The following is a 16,421-nucleotide window of genomic DNA, read 5'->3' on the forward strand; positions in this document are numbered from 1 at the left end:
ATATAGCCTGAAATTGAATACAAATATACCAGACGTGTGTTTACTGGTGGCTCATTTGGTATATGGTTGAATAAACACACAACTGCCCCCTGTGGGCACCACTCTCCCATGGCTAGGCCTTGCTCTCTTCTGAATGGTCTAGAGGAAGTGGCGAGCCTGGGGGCATGGCCTGCAGCTGGACTTGTCAGGGCAAAGATGCTCTTAGGGGAGCTTACAACATCACTTCGTAGATGGTGACACCACCATGGACCGCCCCCCACCCCCGCCCTCCATGCTAAGCCTGTGGACACTAGCCTGCAGGCTGGGGATCTCGGGCTTTCAAACCTGGTTTTATTAAAAGTTCCTAAGCATTTTCTCTTCAGAGGCTTGTCTGTCTCATGAAATAATAAGTCACGTGGGCTGGGAGCACTGACCTGCCTCACCTCATCAACATCCATTTCCCTCTATCTTTTAGAGAGAAATGATAATTTATTCCTCAGTAATGGTTGCTGGGAGCAGACCACCTGATAAACAGATGTGATTAGTAATGAATTAAATTAACATCACCTTTCAGCCGACAGCGGGGAAAAGCTTCCAGAATCTGTGTGTAGGTGCACACATGCACGTGCATGAGCGTACGTATGTGTGAGTGTACACACATGCGTACGTGCATAAGCACGTGTTGTGTGCATGGGTGTGAGCCCGTGTGCACGTGTACGTGTGTGTGCATAGGCACTACTAGTGTGTGTTCACATCCACACACACATCCTGTGGACCTGAGGAGGACATCCATGAGTGAAGGGACATGGATGGGAAGCCAGATGTGGCACCCTCCGTGCAGTCCGGTGTGAATGGGTATTTGATACGTTGTAGCTGCAATAAGACCCTGGAGGAGCCCATTTCTCAAAGACCCTCTTTGGAGGGGATGCTTGCAGACACCTTTACAATGTGAATAATCATCTCCTAGTTCCTGTTTGGAAAATTAATCTTCTGCTTTCTTAAAGTGTGGTGCAGGGTTTTAGAAATAGGCTCAGTGGCTAAAGCCGGTTTTAGTCTTTGTAAACCCACCTGAGGAGATTGGTTAAGGAAATTAGGGTACTTCTATACAGTGAAATAATACTCAATCATTAAAAATGAGGTGACTGTCAGCCTAGAAAGAAGTTCCTGAAAGTACTGTCAAGCAACAACAGCAATGACAACAAAACCCAGTTACAAAACAATGACTATAGGGTGAAATAAATTTGCAAGCTCTATGTTTGCAAACTATCTGGAAGATAACAAAACACTGAGGTGTAAACAGTGGTTGTTTCTGACAGTTGGATTGTGGGTGTGTGCTCTTCCTTCGTTTTTCTTGTCTGTATTTTCTACAACAAACATCTATTGCTTATGTAATAATGAAAAGGTACTAAGAGATTATTTTAATTTGAAAAGAAAAGAAACGATCCCACTGAAGGTCTTCAGACCCTGACAGCCCCAGGGGAGGAAGGTGAAAGTGGTTTTGGAAGCAAAGACGCGGGAGACAACCAGAGAGCCAGCGCTCTTAGCTCCCACTCTGTGAACCTTCGAAGGTGCTGGTGGCTCTCGTGACGAGGTCTCCCTGAGAGCGGAATCGTGTTCTCAGAGTGACTGTGCTCACAGCCACTAGTGTCTGTGGGAGAACCCAATCCCTCACCCTTTCATTTGGTTCCTGCCTCACACCGTTTCTCTTGATAGGTGACATACTCATTCCTAGGACACCGAGAGAGTCCCCTGAATTGGGGACCAGGCACCGGCCCAAGGTGGCCCCCACCGTCAGCCAGTGCCTACTCAGCAGGGCCGCCCTCCGCCCACCCAGGGGCCGGAGGCACAGTCAGGGCAGGAGGCACTGCTCTGGTGGTTTTTGACCAATCATCAACTCCCCCCCCACGGCCCCACTGCCCAACGGCTGGGGGCTCAGTTCCTGGAAACAAGGCAGACAGAGCACTCAGCCTCTGACCTCACCCACTCACCTTCAGGAGCACAGGGACCCCTGTGAAATTAATTCACACCTCCACCCGTCCGGTCCCAACGGGAGGACCAGGTAGACAGGAGTGCTAGTCACTGAAAGTACCACTTTTACTCTGATGGTAAGTGAAAGTGACACCATGCCTCAAAGGTCCTGAGTGGGATTCAGGAGAGCTGCCTCCATACTTGGCTGAGGGTCTTGGGGCCAGTTATGGGTCTTTCAGACCCCAATCTCCTTCTTGGTCATAAAAGGAGGGAGTTGGACAAGAAGATCCCCGGCTCCCTCCCCGCTCAGACATTTGACAGCAACTGGACCACAGCAACACCCTCTTCCTACTTCCTTCATATTTCAGGATTAGGAATAGATTTCTGAGAAAGAAACTCCTTGCCAGCTTGGAGCGTGTCTCTCCCCCTTGCACACACACACACACACACACACACACACACACACACACACACACACCAGTGCCACAGCACAACTCCATGAAAGGCCTCCAGTGTTGACTCCAAACCAAGGACACAGCAAACTCTGGTGACAACACCCTCACTCAGCTCCCCAAACACTGGGGCTCCTACCCCGAGGACCCCACTCTGTCCTGCACGAACCGCTGCCCAAGGAGGCCAGTCTGGGGCCGACACGCCCACAGTCAGACAGATGTGTTCCTCCCGAGGCAGTTCATGGCCAAACCACTTCCGCATGGCACACAATGAGTGAGGGATCAGGAGACCCAGAAAATGTGAGTCCCAGTCCCAGCCCCCCACAGGGTCCTCATCTGCAGTGGGGGGTGACGGTTCTGATGGGGCTGGGTGAGGCTCAACCATGGCAGCAGATGTAACCATGCAGAGTCACAAGACTCGTCAGCACGATGCTCTGAACTGGCCTCTCAGGAGAGGTGGAGTGTGTGCCTCCCCACCAGGCCCCTTCCCACGGGTGAACCAGCCTGCTCTGTCCCTTGACCAGGTGCTGCGGGTCCCAGAGCACGGGATGGTGGCAGGGAGGCCTGGCCCAGCCCTGCTGTGATGCCTTTCACAGGGGGAAGGGACTGTGGACCAGCAGTTTGCTCCTGCCTCTGATTTTTTTTTTTTTTTTTTCCTTTCCACCCACCCCCAAACAGAAACAGATGAGAAACCCTTAAAAATGCCACAAAACGATCAGAAAGGCCAAGGAGATGCAGAGCTGCTCCGACAGGGATGCTCTTTGGTTACAGAAAGACTTTCTGCTTTCCCGGCGCCTCTCTCTCCTAACGAAAGTCCTGTGCCCTTGTCTGCCTGCTCTGGACGGAACATAATTGAAACAGGCTGGGTGTCCACCCCTCCAGCAGGCCTCCAAATTGCCAGAGGGAGGAAGCGTTTGGAAAAGACGTCCGTCAGCGCTTTCTGCCTCCTGGCCCGTCTTCCTCCCACTCAGCCTGCGTGGGCCAGGCAGGCAGCAGGGCGAGCGGCACAGCTCTGAGCTAGACAGACTCCTGAAAGGGCAGGGAGCCTCTGCTGGGCCATTTTTCAGACTTTAATTCCACTGAGTGAAGCTTCAAAAGGCTTTCCGCTCAGTCCAAATTCCCTCACTGCCTTGGGCGAACACTGTCCTCCGAGGAGACGGGCCAGCTGACCGTCTGGAGGCCTGCAGTAGATACCAACATTAGGCTGGGTAGTCCTGTTGTATAGAAGCAGCAACACCCACGGCTCAGCTTTATTACCAACTGACGAAACTGACGGAGTCAAACAGCAAGGCGCAAAGCTTTCTGACGCAGCAGGCTGCTGTGGCCATACACGTAGGAGCTGGTGGCAGTGACCTCCCTGCGCCCTGCTCCAAACCCGAAGGAGCACAGATTCTCGGAGCGTCCCTTACGGCACCGCGTTGAGAACAAACAAGGCAGGGACTGAACTGTTCCCAGCCCCAGGCCCTCAGCAGTGTTCGCTGATAACCCCCAGCCTAGGACGCCAGCAGCCAGCCCGCACCTGATGCTCTCGAATTTCAGCTGTGGGCAGACCCTGGGTACACCCGTCCTTGGACAGCTACCCTGTGTCCTCCCTGCTCTGTTTCCTGGGAGTCCATTCTCCCCATACAAATGTTTCTAACTCAGGCTGAACTGTTCTTGCCTCAGACCCCAGGAGTTGGGGACAAGACCAGGAGGGAGGGATCTGGCTCAGTGACCATCCTGAGGGCCTCGTCCCCTTTCTCTTCCACGTATCGATGAGTCGGCATAGAAGGCCAGGAGCAAAATGATGGGGAAGGGGTGCAGGTAGGAGGGGAGGCAGGGAAGCCAAGGACGCCCTCCCTCTCGGTCTCCTCCTAGATGCCCGGAGGCCACACCTAAGCCCCCTCCTCTGCCCCATGCGGATGGCAGCCTTTCCCACCAGGGCCCCCTCCATCCCAGCTCCGTGGAAACCTGGGAGCACTTCTTCACGTTGGTCCTCAGACCCGCCAGCTGCGCACTGGGGCTCTGTAGGGGAGCAGGAAACTGGGGTGAAGGGAGCCCCATGCCCTGTCCGGGTTCGGCAGCCACGGCTCTCGGAGAGTCTGGGAGAGAGTTTGGCCCCAGGCCCTCTTTTATATTTATTAACCCACTTTCTCTCTTGGCCTTTGGAGCAACGAGGAAACCTCAGCCAAGGCTATTAATAGGCCGAAGCCGTCCCAGGGGAGAACAATGAGCTCAGACCTACAGAACAGGTGCCAAGCATAATAAAGTTTCCCCAGTTGCCTAAATATAGGTTGCAGCCACACTGGGGCCCTGACCGTGGCCTGTCCATTGCCACCCAGCCCTGCTCCCCAGGCAGAGTTTGCCGTCACCTGTGCCAGACCAGGCCCTGCCTGGAAAGGACCTGCTGTCACCCACGTGTCCACCCCAGGTCGGTCGGACCTGGTGGGTACCGCTAAGGAAGTGGGGGAGGGGTTCGCAAAATGACACGCAGTATAAATGATGCCTGTAAACAGAGCGTTTAATGAAAAGGCGGTGAGGGAATTTATGGGCAACCCGAGGATCATTAAAATTATTTATCTACTTACCTCCCTTGCTGGCTGATCTGTCTATTAATTATCTATCATACAGTCGCTGATTTGCATTTCAGTGAAAGGACAGGATGAGGGCAGGTGAAAAACACAGAGGGGTCCGGGAACCAAGTGGTGGGGACAGGTGTGGACCCTCCTCTCTACTGACCACAGCTCCCCGGTGGACACCCCTCCAGGCCACATTGCCGCCCATGGCTGTGCCCCCCACCCCTAGCCCCCCCAGGCCTCCGAGATGCTCTGGGTTTGAGAACCAGGTCAGGTGGAGCAGAACGTATGCCGGAAGACGGCATTACAGGAAGGGGGCACGCACCTCTTTGCAGATGGGCAGCTCCTGGGAGAGGGTCCCAGCCGAAGGGGCCTGCAGACTAGCTCGAGGGAAACGTGGGCAGAATCTTCCTCGGGCGGATCTGACTTAACCCTGCACTGAAAAGAGAAAACATGAGAACAAAACCATTTCAATCTCTGAATATCTGGAGTGCATCAGACACATGCTCTCCCGTGCTCTTGATTAAAAATATCACAGGACAGAGTGTCATGGGAACCGCATCCTTTGTACACAGTGAGGAGGAAACATTAGGCTGGGGGGAGTTATAACGGAGTTATAACGAGGCGTCCCCGCTTACCACCTCAAGGCAGCAGGTGCTGCCAGCTATGCGGCTCCCCTGTAGTGAGACTCAGCATAATGGACGGGTCCCTGGAATGCGAGGAGATGGGGGCAATAGGCCATGGGGTCTGGCTGGCAATGGGCAGACTGATGGTAGCATGGCCCATGTCACCCATTCCCAACTCAGGCCCCAACTCTTTGCTCAGGTCAACAGAGCTGGGTTGGGGATAAATTATCAGCATCACCCCATTGCCAGTTGGGGTTCCCCAGCACCAGGCTAGATTCCAGGTGTGTGGGGCTGACCAGGGGCTGCAGCTGGGGCTGACCTTGCAGTTTATCTAGACATTTAACCTCACTCGTCAAAACCTACAGGGCTCGCCACAACCAGCTTTGGGAGCCAATTCCTTGAAACAAATATCTTTTCTCCCTTCCTTCCTTTCCTCCTCCCTCCCTCCCTTCCTTCATTCCTTCCTTCCTACCTATCTCTACATGATATCTATCATCTATCTATAGCTACAAGATATATCTTCACGTAGCTGTAGATAGATACATACATGCATATGTAGGTAGACAGATACATAGATCATATTGATTCCATTTTTCTGGAGAACGCTGTCTGATTCAGGTCCTTTATCTTGCACTGCAAGAGATTGACCCTGTCCCCTCACAGAACCAGAAATGTCACTGCCTCTGCCCCCATGCTCCACCCAGCAAGCAGTTCCCGCTCTCAGGGAAGGAGCTGTGCCCCTGCAGTGACATCGAAGCAGGAGGGAGAAGGAGGCAGCGAGGGTCTAGCCGTCTGCTTGGGAACGAGCCAGGAACGACCTGGCCCTCGTGAGTCTCTGAAGTGACACCCCAGCCCCAGCCCCTGCTTCTGCCGGGGCCTCAAATCCCATCCCTGCCGTCAGAGCCAGGCTCCCTGCATTTGCAGGACAGTCGTCTCCATGCCCCCCTCCTCTGTGCATCCACCCAGCTGCCCTCTCTTCCCCTGCCTGACGATGGCTTCTCAATTCTGATGATGTATCAATAACTGCAAAGCAAAATGCCACAGTTAGCAGCGCTACTGTACTGTAACTAATCGTTTTTGGAATCGATTTGCAGGGCTGCGTGTGCGCAGCGAGGTGGGCCCACGTCCCCAAGGCCGCTGCAGCCCCCAGGAATTAGGCACACCAGGAAAAGTCCCAAGAGACAAAGAAGAGGGGCGGGAAAGGAAGGGAAGAAGGAGACCAGGAAAAGAGCAGATTTTTCAAAAGATGAGAACTGGAGATTCTCAGCTGTAATACAGAGAACAAGGGGCGGCAAGCTGCACCCCGACTCGGGGCTGAGTGAGGACATGGAGGGCGACAGAACCCTTCCTGGGATGGGGACAGACCCCCCCTACCCCCAACCCCCGGTCCCACGCAGCCCACAAACCTCAGGCCTGGAAACTCCTCCAAGCATATGAAGACCTCAGGGATCCCTGGGGCTCATGTACTTAAAAGATTTCATTGGCTTAATAAACTGTGTTGTCGCCTCTGCCAGGTCAGTCTTGGGCCGAGCACAGGAGAGGACTCGGGGGGTGCTCTGGGGCTGCTCCAGCCTCCCCGGGGAGGGGAGATCGGGCAGGAGGGAAGGACAGGGGCTCAGGCAGGGCCATATCTCTGATCATCAAGACTCTCAGAACCTTCTTCCTGCTGTAACACGTGAACCCCTCCTGAGATCCTAGAGGGAAACTGAGGCACGGAACCCTTGAAGAGCTCCTCAGCCCCAACCGCTCAAGGCGCGCAACCTGCATATTGGCACGTCTTGGACTCAAGTGAGCCCAGGGAGCCTGGAGCCCGGAGCCTGGCCGGTGACTGCCACGCTGTGCTTTTGCTCTTGCTACGGTGGCCGCCGGGTGACTCGGTTTCCCATCTGCGATGTGAGCTCGCAGCAGTTAAAACAGCTGCCCCCTCTTGCACAGCACCCCTGCCCCACCCCCCCGGGGCAGGACCATCAAAGGAGGCAGGACAAGTGGGGCCACATAACAGGGGCTAGTTTAGGAAAGTGCCAGAGAGGGGACAGGGGCCTCTGTGCACTTCCTAAGCACGAGTCCCAGGATGGAGCATTAGTGGGTCCAGTGCCCTGGGTTCCACGCATCCGTCATTCACTCATTCATTTAGCCATGACACCCTGGTTCTGTTTACCTCACCTCTTCCCACCCCAGATCCCCAGCAAATTCCCAGGCTGGACCCCAGGGGCTCAGGCCAGAGCTGGGCTGTCTGGGTGTGGAAGGGGCAGAGAGCCCCAGGCAGGGGGGTCCCGACAGTGGAAAATGGGAAAGGTCCAGTGACACCCTCAGAGCAGCGAGGGAGGGAGGGCGTGGCGTCTAGTCTCTTCCTGCAGATGAAGTGCCAAAGCCAGGGCAACTTGGCCTGAGGTCTGCTGTTTGCTTCACTTGTCCAGAGACTCTGCTTCCCACTGGCAATCCCTGGGGGCCCCTGTGGCTGCAGCATGTTCCCTGGAGAAGGGGGTGCTTGAGCCCAGGTCTTGAGCCACAAGATGCTCCCTGGACGAGCGGACACCCCTGCCAATTCTCCTACCTCTGGGAGCTACCCTGAGGCCAAATGTAAACATCTCCAGACCTCTGCTCCTCCTCGCCTGCATCTCCACCCCTCTCCCGGGATTGCTTTGAGGGTCCGAGGGTCTGTAGTCCGGCCTGCCCGGGCCTGAAGGCTCAGCGGCCAAAGAGACTTAGAGGGCAGGGAGGGGTCAAGGCCCTACACAGGCTGCTCAGCGTTTTGGCCGGTGAGGTCAGGGGTCATGATCACTCCTGAAGCGGGGTGCAGGCATCAGGGGCCTAACAAGGAGTCCAGACATTGGCAAATGGTTTTCTTAACTTTTTTAAATAAGTAGAACAGTTTCAGGTTTTGCCTTAAATCTTTCCGGGGTACAGACTGCTTTCCCAAGTGGGAGAGTAGAGGGTGGAGTAATCCACAGTTCCCCAGGAGTATGCAGAACCCCAAGCCTGCCAATAAACAGGAAAGGTGTGCAAGAATTGGGAGATCCAGAGTAAAGTAAGCTGCCACCTCAGCTCTCATGTGGACAAAAGGAGACGTGACTAGCAATCTCAGTGAGGGTGGAGGAGACGGCTGGGGGAGCACAGGCAGGTCCAGACAGTTGGAGAGCTGTGGGCAGGATCTGGAACATTCTAAGACCAGCCACTCACAGACCACTCACAGGTACCATCTCCAGTGCAAGAGGAGATGGGCACAGAGACCCACGCCGTGGCATCCTCCGCGATAGCAACATTTTCCAAACAACCGGAATGTTCATAAAGGACAGAGTGGATAAAGACGAAGCAGTAAATTCCTAAGACAGATTTCTACACAACAGATAAAAGGAGTAGATCAGAAACGCACGGAGAAGCTGCAAAAACACAAAGCTGAAAGAAGCAAGTTGCAGAAAGATGTCATGTGCGTGCACTTTAAAAAGACACACAGGGACTTCCCTGGTGGTCCAGTGGTAAAGAATCCACCTTCCAATGCAGGGGACGCAGGTTCAATCCCTGGTCGGGGAACTAAGATCCCACATGTTGTGGGGCAACTAAGCCCGTGCGCCACAACTACTGAGCTCGCACACCACAACTAGAGAGCCTGCTTGCCACAATTACAGAGCCCATGTGCTCTGGAGCTTGCGCGCCACAACTAGAGAAGTTAAAACTCGCACATCACAACTAGAGAGAAGCCCGAGCGCCACAACTAGAGAGAAACCTGCACGTTGCAATGAAGACCTATCACAGCTGAAAAAAAAAAAAAAGACACAGAACTATGATCTATTTATTGTTCATGGTTACATGTGTGCAACTGTGTCTTCAAGGGACAAAAATGATGGACAACAAGCCGACGCTCAGAGCTACCTCTGGGTGTCTGTATGTCGGGGGGATTGAGGCTGGGAATGCAGAGGGGACTTGGCCTCCATCTATAATGCTTCATTTCTTTCTTTTTCTTTAAACTATGCAGTATAACTAAATGTTAACCACTGTTAATTGCAGGTAGGAAAACATTATATTTTACCTTAATTATCATATCTCCAAAAAACTTTTGAGACAAGCATGGTTAGATTATAAGCCCCTTGAGAGAGTGAGAGACCCTGATGACGTGTATGGTCACTCAGCCGGTAGCGCGGTGTTTTACACCCTCAGTGACTCAGTAGAATTCCTCGGCCCGGATGGCGGAACAGATGAATGACGCATGTGGCAGTGACTCTGGAAGAGTCAGATCTGCCCTTTCCACTCTCCCTCCATTTAAATGACAATAAGGTAGTCTAGCGTTGTTTCTTCAACTGCCCACTGAGGTTTTCTTTAGAAACCACCAGCCTAAGTAGGCAGGAAGCAGAAGGTACTGCATTCTAGAGGGTCATGGGTGTGGGGACGTTAAGTCCCCAAATGTTCTGGAGTGTAGACCATCCGTGTTTCCAAGAACTCGAGCTCTCACATTCCTCTCCCCCAAAAATGCAAGGGGAGGGCACAGAGCCTGGGGATCCAGCAGCCGACTTCTGAGCAGAGCTGCCCCACACTGAGAAGGGTGCCATGAGGTCCTGGACGCTCAGAGGGCTTCTCCCACTCCTTGGCAAGCAAACGTCTTCAAGCAGACAAGGAACCCAGAGTGACACAAGAGGGGTCAGCCGGGTGGCTGTTCTGTTATGAGGGGCCAAGTCTGCAAGAGAGCTGGAGACAGGCCAGTCCACGGCCAGAAACCCATTCGAGACGATTTCCCCCAAGAGCTGCCATCTGTCATCCACCGGGCTGCACATGCACACTTGCCCGGGTCCTCCTGGTATGCCATGGAGGGCAGGTGTGTACGGGGCTTGAGTGTGCCACGGTGGGCAGATGTGCCCCCGGCTATGGCTTTGATCGAACACGGTTCCACTTTTACATGCAGCTAGTAAAAGCTGCATGATCAAATTCCAGGTCATTACTCAAGGAAAGGGACCCCTCTGTGGTCACCAGCGATAGTTTCGAACCAATTAAAATAAGCCTGGCGTTTCTGCGGGCTGCCGCTGTGCCCGCCACCCCCGAGGTTTTGGAGAGCCCATGCTCGCCATGAGCAGATGCACGAAATGTTAATGGAGGCGCTTAAATGCCACGTCGAGGGGATTCTGGTAAATAAGGCCACATGGAAGAGGCTGGGGGAGAAGTCTCCCGAGCTAACCCTGGAGGAAACTTCAATAAAAACGAGATTGGATTGAAAACAATTCACTCTGCAAGGGATGGGTCTGCTGGCAGAGCTGGGAGGGGTCTTCGGGGGAGGAAAACTATTTTATTTCCCATTAGTTCCCCTTTGCACGTGTATGTGACCCCTGCCGACAGCAGCAGAATCTACCAGGGTGACAGCACCAACTGAGCAGCCTGGGAGAACCAGGGTGTAACTTGCCGGGCTGGGGCACAGAGGGGCAGGCAGTGGTTTAGTGAAGGTGGAGGGTTGGGGGGCTGGAAGACAGCTGCAGGGGCGGCGGTGTCTTGGGGCTGAGAAGGCAGAAAGGCTTTACTGAGGCCTTGGCTTGTGCGGGGGTCACACTATCTGGTAGCTGCTCCGAGCTCTGTTGGGTCCTGTTTCAGGAAGATCAAATGTCACCCATGAGACAAATGGATAAGGTTCCAGAGAACATTGCCCAGCACCCAGGTCAGCAAGTAGATGGAGCCTGGTACGCAGCCCAAGCTGGTACTGTGTCGCTCAGTGTAAACTCGGGGTCAGCCCTGAGTCAGGGGCAACCCCATTGGGCCGAGACTTTGGTTGCGTTGCTACCTTGGCTCCCAGCTAAGACTGTCTACTGCTCAAAGTTCCGCCTGATGCAATTGAAGGACCCCCAAAACAAGAAAAGGAAAAGACGTCACCAGGCCAAACAGAGACTCAAGGAGTGCAGGCTGGGGGAAGTGCGCCACACCCCAAGGCCACCATAGTCTCCCTGGCACGCCTGCTTCTGTCAGTCCAGCTTTACAACCAGAATGACAAACCCTGTTCCAGCTAGGGTTGCCAGATTTAGCAAATTAAATTCCTGGACGACGAGTTAAATTTTAAATTTCAGATAAACAACAAATAATGTATTACACTTTTTTTAGTATAAGTACGTATGATGCAATATTTGGGACATACTTATACTATCAATCATTCATTGTTTATCTGAAATTAGAATTTAACAAGGTATCCTGTATTTTTACTTGGAAACACTAGCTTCCAGCTGTCTGACTGTCCAGCCTAAATACACACACACACACACACACACTGACATACATGCACACACAGGCACGCACACACATGCACATGTATACCCGCACATCCTTCAAAAAAAGGAAGGAGCTAACACTTCACAAGGATCAACTGCCTGCCTGGTGCTTCCCCTCTGTTCTCTCCTTGAGCCCTCCTCCCATCCGCCTCCCTACCCCCCCCACAGCTGCCCCATCATTCAGACAAAGAGACTGGGACACTGGGATTGTCACTTGTCCAAGGCCGCATGGTCAGCAGGCAGCGGGGCTGAAACTGCAGACCCTGGCCATTCTCATTCCAAAGTCTGCACTCTTTCCACTAAACCAGACCCAATGCGTCATATTTCAGATGTTTATCTCCAAACAAAATGGCCATAAGGAAGTTGCTATTGATTCTGCAGTCAAGCCAATGCACAGCATTTGAGGTCTCGGCTCAGGCCCACGCCAAGCTCTGACATCTGAAGATGCCGTTACAATCCTGGGAGGCCCCTGGTGGGGAACTCACCCAGGACGGGGTGTGGGTGAGCACACCTGGCTTCCTTTCAGAGGGCTGGTGTTTTGGGTCTATCCGGAGAGCTCTGCTGGCAATCCCGGCCCGAGCAAGTATGGAAAGCAACATTGGTGTGTGTGGCACAGCATTCTAGAAAAGAGGATCTCTCCCCTGGATACCGAGGAGGGGACAAAACTTGTGCCTTCCTGGGCTGAAAATATAGACCTGAGACTGTCTGCAAATTGGCAAGGTGTCCCTGAATGCTTGACTTCCCCTTAACAACTAGTTGCTTCCCAGGTAACCAGTAAGTGGTTTTGAACCTTGCTATGTGGTTAGAATTGCAATCCTTTAAAGAAAGAAAAAGAAGAAGAATTGCAATCTTTGATGAGGCCAAGGTGAGTCACAGGGCAGCCCAGGTAGATGAGAGACAGGGAAAGAGATTAGATCTGGCTGACAAATCTTGCCCTTTACAAGACAGTTATCACACCACACACTAACTCCCAAGTCTTAATCACTTGGTTTCATGATAATTTCCTGAGAATGAAAGTTAAGCTTTACCACTTTGTCATATCTAGAAATAATTTTCCCCCCTCCTTCTTTAAAAACAATTGTCTTGTGGATTGGAAAAACCTCCAGCACATCATTAGTCAGTCCCCCTCCTGTGAACTGCTTGCCTACTATTGGCAAAGTTTATGAGAGACAGAAGGTCCTATCTGAGAGCTGTCAGCCAGGTCCTTGTAAGGACTAATTCCTGTCATGAGTGAAAGAAAAGCATTCTGGGCCTGAAGATCTGGGTGGTCCAGGTGTTATTTGCTTACCCAGTGGCCAAGAAGAAACCCAGCATGAGGAGGCCACAAGAAAGAGGAGGAGACCGTCGTGGGTCATCCAAAACTCCAACCCGGAGGACACCACCAATCACATGTTAAAATCCAGAAAACAAAACTGCAAGGGCAAACGAGACAGGCTCTACCTGAAAAGTACAGCCAATGCCTCCTGCTTTCGTATCCACGATTAGCACCTTCACCCCTTCCAGTTTCCCTTCTCAATAATGCAGTCAAGAGGCAGTCAGAATACTAATATTGTTTTTATTATTTGCCTGATGGAGTTTTATTGGAAAAATTTGTGTCAAGTGTTGCATCTTGAGATTTCCCTTGTAAGGAGGGAAGGTGTAGGGGGTCGGAGGAGGAAGCTGCCACTGGATTTTGGCTCTTCTGGGGACAGCCCCCTGTAAGGAGCTGGTTTAATTATAGGCAGGTGGTTGTTTTTTTACATGACCTACTTCCCAGATGGTTTTCCCTGCATTTCATTTCTACCACAAAGTTTGGGCATACTGGAGCCAGAAAGGAAGAACCGTCAAACCTGTGTTACCCCAAAAAAAGGAGGGAACCTGGGAGCCTGGCGGGCCTCAGCAGAAGGCAAGAGACGAAACAGGTAAGAGGCTGGAAGTGAGAGAGGCAGGTGAGGGAGAAAGAGCAACAGGGAGGCTCTTCCTGGCCACTCAGAAGATACACGGCAACCTCCCCATGCAAAATGCCTGGCTGCCAGAGCAGCGATTACCCAGGAGGCCTCTGCCCGGTTTCTGGGTACAAAGTTGAAGATCAGCTGGTTGGAGGGCCCGGGGCAAATTACTGTCAAGAGCAGCCTGGGCTGGCTGGTATGTCCTGTGGTGCTGGACCATTTAGGTGGCCTGTGGCTCCTGAGATGTGGGAAATTTCCCACAAGGCTGTAGTGGGTTTGCTGTCTGACCACTGCAAATGTGGCCTCTGGGGGGTGGTGGCTGGGATTCACTCCCCCACAGAGCCCTCTTGGTGCTGACTCTGACCCAAAGCCACGAGACAAAGAGGCACTGCTGGCAGCCCAGCCCGTCGGCAGAATCAGGGCCCCATTTGCCCCAGCTGGCAGCAGGACCCCAGATCTTCCTGCTTGGAGAACAGACTTGACAATGCCCATTCAGTCATTCTCCTACCTTCAGGCAGAACCCTCTTTGACTGTCCTCACCATGAGAATTGGTACAATTTTTAAATGCTTCCCAGTAAGGAGCTCCCCATGCCCTGTCTCCCTTGGCAAACCAACCCCACTGCCGGAAAAAGTCCTTCGTCTGATCTATCCCAAATCCTGCACGATGAACCCTGAGTTCACTCCCCACATCTTACCCTTGGTGGGTTTGGAGAGCAGCAGCTTGCCGCTCTCTGCTGAGTTGCCGATAGAGCCTTCGACATGAAAATACTGCACCTCACAGCTGTGAGCTCTGCCTGCCTGTTCTGTGCATATCTGTCTTTCCTCCTAAAATCTTGAAGCGGAATTGCTACTGTTTGCAGCTGGAATGGCTCAGAGGAGCCGCCCCACTTCTCTGTGTCACAGCGTGGCTCTCGCCAGCACTAATAGGTAAGTGGAAAATGGATTCCTCACGGTCCTGGGAAGCCACCTTCTCGGCATGTTCAGGGAATTTGGCACGTTCTGCCAGGAGCCCCCATTACAGCACCATCTGGTCCTAGATGGAACTGGTGACACAGCTGGGGGAGGCCACCTCCAGAGGCACTAAGGTCCCCGGAGAGGAAGCCCTCACAGGCCAGCAGTGCCACTGCCAATATCCAGGTGCCATGAAACACCACGCACAGATTTGATTCATGGCCTTTGTTTTTCAGATTCAAATGAGCTGAAGAAACAGGTGGGCTTAAAACTTATCGTGCTCAAATGAGGTGCTGGAGCTCAGGGCACAGACGGACCCCGTCATCTTCTAAAGGCGCATCCCCACCTACAAAGGTCCAGGGACCTCAGGGGCCCACCTCACGTTCTCCCTGTGTGAAACGCCAACTCAACGTCAGGGAAAGAAAAAGACAAAACCAAGAGGCTCTCTTGCTACTGCAGCAGGTCTTAGGGAGGTCACGGTCACTAAGCCAAAGCTCGGGCCCCTGCCTCCTCTGGACCCTACCCAGACACACCCCCTCAGCCGAGCCAGCACACAAAGGCACTTCAAGGCAAGAGGTAGAAACTTCCGTGCCTACTTTTCCCATGGAGAGCAGGTGAGTAAGTTCTCATCAGAAATGTGCTGTGTGTGGGCCCTGCCTTGGCCCGTGTGCTCACGGAGAAGACACGTCAGGCAGATGGAGGGAGAGAGAGAGGCGAGAAGGAAAAACAGAGTTATGAGTATTTTCCAGGTGCAGAGAACCCAAGTGGTGAAGACTAGAGGATGCCAAAGGCTTTAGGAATCTACGTTCTAATTCAGGAGCCAGAACTTACCTTCGTGACTTACTCAACTTTGTATACGTGTCTACAATTATTAAAAAAATGCAAAAGGTGACACAGAAGAATGTCGGTGTAAGGAAAGAAGAGGTGGGTACAGGTAGAGATACCAGGGAATATGCTGGCGAGGATGGTTTCCAGGTGTGCCTCAGAAGTAATGATAAATACGGGGGAGGAGAAGAGAGGGCACCCGACCAAGAAAACGAGAGGGAGAGGGAGAGCGTTTCCACAGAGCCACCGCCGTGAAGCTAAGGCAGGCAGGTATGGTCTCACCGAGACTGCAACGCTGAAGGGCTGGCGGAACATCAATCCATTCAATGAGCTGGTGCGGGCAGCGTGCCCAGGCACAGTTCCCAGCACAGAGCCTGGCACCCAGCAAGCTCTTAATAAAAGTTAGTTCGCTTTCCCACGTGGAGCGGAACCGACTGGGGGCAGTGGATGGAAGAGCTAAGGACCTGGCTTCTAAGTGAAACTTGTTTTCCCGGGAATGATGAAATGCACGTCACGCTGTGTCGAAAGGCAACGGCAGGTGAGCCTGATGCCCAAGGGTTGGGATGGAAAGGAGACGGGCCCAGGTAAGCACCCACTGAGACGAGCATCCCTAAGCACGGTCCATGGGTATCAAAGCCCCGAGTGCACCTGTGTACACACATGCATCTTCTGGACAGAGAATATCCAGGGTTGTCTTTGGGTCCTTAGAGGGGGTCTGGGACGCTTTGTGAGTTAACCGGCAGTGCTGTGTTTCCAAAGTTCTTTGCCTGGAAGACCCCTTCCCAGCTCCAGCAATTGCAAAGCACTCAGGGAAGCATATGAGACTGGCTGGCACTGGGTGTGGACAACTGGCCCCACGCTCACTTGTCGCTCACTTGTCGAAGCCATTAGTTTGAAAGTT

At 53.0% G+C, this 16,421-nt stretch overlaps 1 protein-coding gene across 1 annotated transcript in view; it reads right to left on the minus strand.

Annotated features, from left to right (window-relative positions):
* Positions 1-16,421, minus strand: part of RBFOX3 (RNA binding fox-1 homolog 3) — a 334,917-nt gene that overhangs the window by 200,523 nt on the left and 117,973 nt on the right. The window contains exon 2 of the mRNA XM_024760895.1: positions 5,280-5,392. The gene's annotated coding sequence lies outside the window, so the exon portion shown is untranslated. The remainder of the gene's footprint in view (positions 1-5,279; positions 5,393-16,421) is intronic.

This window comes from Neophocaena asiaeorientalis, unplaced genomic scaffold, assembly GCF_003031525.2.
Source record: "Neophocaena asiaeorientalis asiaeorientalis breed wild unplaced genomic scaffold, Neophocaena_asiaeorientalis_V1.1 scaffold30, whole genome shotgun sequence".
NCBI lineage: Eukaryota > Metazoa > Chordata > Mammalia > Artiodactyla > Phocoenidae > Neophocaena > Neophocaena asiaeorientalis.